Source organism: Anarrhichthys ocellatus, unplaced genomic scaffold (assembly GCF_004355925.1).
Source record: "Anarrhichthys ocellatus isolate YVR2014 unplaced genomic scaffold, GSC_Weel_1.0 scaffold40, whole genome shotgun sequence".
Taxonomy (NCBI): Eukaryota; Metazoa; Chordata; class Actinopteri; order Perciformes; family Anarhichadidae; genus Anarrhichthys; species Anarrhichthys ocellatus.
The window spans coordinates 3,642,378-3,645,976 of NW_022280070.1; positions in this window are offsets into that span (position 1 = coordinate 3,642,378).

Genomic DNA, 3,599 nt, shown 5'->3' on the forward strand with positions numbered 1-3,599 from the left:
GTTTGAGTACTTCATTTCTTTTGGCAGCATCAACTTGTTTTGAAGGAAAGGGTTAATTCTTTAATTATGCAATTAATTAGCTGTGTCCCAAATTTAAATTAGTTTGTACCTTCATTCTCCACTTTTCACACATAATTACGTCCTCAGTAATCACACAGGGCCTGTTAAGTTAAGCAGTGGCTCAACATGGCAGTGGTTTACCTTTCATGAACACAAATGTGCTAATCCATGCGAGACTCTAATTATTATGATCAACCAGTCCAGCTCTCTACCGCTCTCTGTTGAATTCACACCAACACATCGGGATTGTAGTGTAACAAGACATCAACTCTTGATGTGTTTTTAAGATATTTTAGATGCATCTTTGAACTGCATTCAGCTGGAGCTGTCTAGAAAACAAAACACTGAAATAAATAAATGAAATGGAAATATAAAACAAGCGTTATTGTTTATTTTGAAATATCTTGCATGGTTTTGCTAACTTTATCTTCCAAAGCCTAAATTATTCATTTTAGTTTTCATAAAACCACTGCAACCAAAACACGACAGAACTTTGGATGAATATGATACAAACCATTCATGAATACTGCAGTATCACTCACATATATGTTTAATATTTCCAAAAGTACATCACCTGATTTAAGTTTAGTTAAACAAGTTGTAGACAATTCCTTTGCAGTTGTCTGCAGTGGACTTTGAGATGTTTTTGGAAGACTGAATGATTGAATCATGGGAGCTTCTGATTACATATAATTAAAGAAAAATGTTGTTGTCAGAAAGAGCTTTTTGTATCAATTTCCAACGGCAAATCTTACTGGGCTGCTCTTTTGTCTGTGTTTGTATTATTTACTGGAAACTAAGAAACCACTTGCATGCCTGAAGTCTTTGAGGAGAGATTTGACTTCTTCTGTAATGTGAACCCTGCAGGATGTAAGAGCAAGTTGGCAAAGCTTTACGTTTACAACATGAAAGAGGAACAAGGGGGAGTAAGATAGGAGTAGGGAGATAACAAATGGCTATTTTTACACTCAGGGACATGGTCCAACTCTGTGACAGGAGCTGCTGGGCTCTATTGTACCCCTTTAGTCCAAAGGAATAAACACCTGCCGCTGTTCTCAGAATAATTATACACACTGTTTGGGCTGCCCTGTCAGGGAGCACAGAGCTTTTCAAGAACCCCTATTTCTTTAGACTCCATGGTTAAGGTTATTCCAAAAGATGCTCTGCGATGCAGTGGATCCTTAAAATGGAAACTGAAAGGGGAATTTTTTTATATGCACTTTGTTTGATATAAAAGTAGATTAAATTAACTTTAAAGGCTCCCAAAATACATTTTCTAGAGCGATGTGATCATACATGAACATTTTCTGCCAAAGTTAGAACAGTTTCTTCTTGTTGTTGTGTTTATGTATTGTCTATGGTCTTGCAATTAAAAAAAACAAAGCAGTTTTGTTTATTCTATATGACAGAATTTTATGAAGTGAAGCTCATTGATGATATGTTACCACATACTGTGTGTAAGAAGTGGACATAGTCACAGTGACGTCACCCATTTGTTTGTGGACTGCCGTTTTGAAGTCTTCATCTTGATATTTTGGCCGTTGCCATTTTGGTTTATGCAACCAGAAGTGACACAAGAGGGCAGAGCTAAGTACAACACAAAGCTGAATAAGACATTTTTAGACAACGTTTCTTTTCCTGTAGTTTCATTCAACCCTGTGGAAGGAGAATTGACGTCTGATAGGAAGTGTAGTGGCCTCCCCCGGGGGGGGGGGGGTCAAGCTCCGGCCAGCTGGCTGTCAGAGGTAGCAGGGTGAGAACAAAGCAGAGAGTCTTTGAGCATGACTGTACATCTATCAGCTCCTCTCTCAACACCCTGCCATTACTGCTGATGGAGATCTGGCTGAAGAACACTCAGGCCATCAACACGTAAATGCTTGAATGGAAACATACGCATGATTGGCTGTTCATACGTTGCCTTGTTTGGGAATGAATGCACGTTGTCGTTACATATTGCTCAGCCACTCACATCACCTACCTTTTTGCTATTACAGTTGCTCAACTACTTCCACTACGAACTATCTTTCTTTTAATGTCAAACTCTTCAGAGTTAGTGAATTTGGTTTGTTGCTTATTTGATTTCTTCTGAATCAGTGAGAATGTTCAAAAGCAAAGGAATCATGTCTTTAAATGTATCTCAAACAGGATATTGTCTTAATGCTGTATTATGCAAAGCATCGGTCTTATTACCAATATTGTCTTATACAATGGGACATTTCTCAAAAAAGAAATTAAATTATTTAATCTGACATATACATTTTTAAAGCTCTATCTAAACAATAATTTTTGCTTGCTAGTGAGAATTTTTATCATATATAATATTTTATTAGCTCTGGAAAAAGTACCACGTTGTCCCTTAATAAGTGACCTAGCCTTTGTGGTCAAACATTGACAAAGCCCTAATTGATGCTCCCTCTATTAAAACCCTGAAACACTTGCATGGAAGATAATGCCGTGAATAATGAGGAAGTGAAGCGTGAAGCATCTATAGTAAGGTATTTAATATAGTGCCTGATTTGACCCATATTTACCGAATGTAGAGTAATTACCTCTAAATTACCTGCAATTCTGCACTATTATATTATGAAGAAAAACAAGTCATTATATAAAATGCCTCCATTCAGAAACAAAGCTATGAAAGGATTTTTGTATGTTGCTGCGCACTGATCTCATTGTCTCACATGGAAAGAATGACCTGCCAAATATCAGTTGAATGGCTCAAAGAGCGTTACCAGACTCTGGAAACAAGCTTGTCTCTGAGGGACCAGAGGCTAGGCCACAGCTAACCCAAACACACAACACACTGCTGCGTACTGCACCAAGTTTCCTTTTTTTTAGAACTTGTTCACCTCATCGCCGACAGTTCCCAACAGTTTTCATGGAAATAAATGTGTACAGATTTTTTTTTCTTTTTCAAACGTTGTCTGAACACATGTTTATCTCTGCTGCCGTGTAACCCACTGCAGAAATTTGCATAAGCTATTTATTCTGATGTAAACAAACACCTTGACAACATGGGAAGGTATTGTCTTTTTCATGTGACTCCAGCGGTCGCTGTTGCAGCCACATAAAACCTGCTCCGGACTGCTCTGTTAGCCCGGCTACTGAGTTTGTTTTTGTAACCTGTTCCAAAACCAGAAAGCCATATAATTATCTCAGCTATACATCCCGTGTTTACATTGCCTTTTGCAGTGGGACTAATCTCTCTCTTCAAACATTAACAGATGACAGATGCATGTGCTGTAATGTGACTAGATAGTGGGCAGAAAGTGTGGAGGTAGCAGCCTGCAGAGACACCAGTAAAAGAAGAAGATAGAGAGTTATCTTTGTGTATGTGTGTCTCATTATGCACTAGGAGCCATATTTTAATGGTATGTGTCTCATTTTTAATATCAATTCAGCTGTGTGTCTCTCTGTATTGGCATTGTCCCACTGGCTCCCTCTGTTGGATGGCCTGGGCACGGCTGCCCAGACCCCCCCCAGGTAACCCACTATGGAGTCACATGCCTTTAGCAACACGACTAAACTCTCTCTTCAAA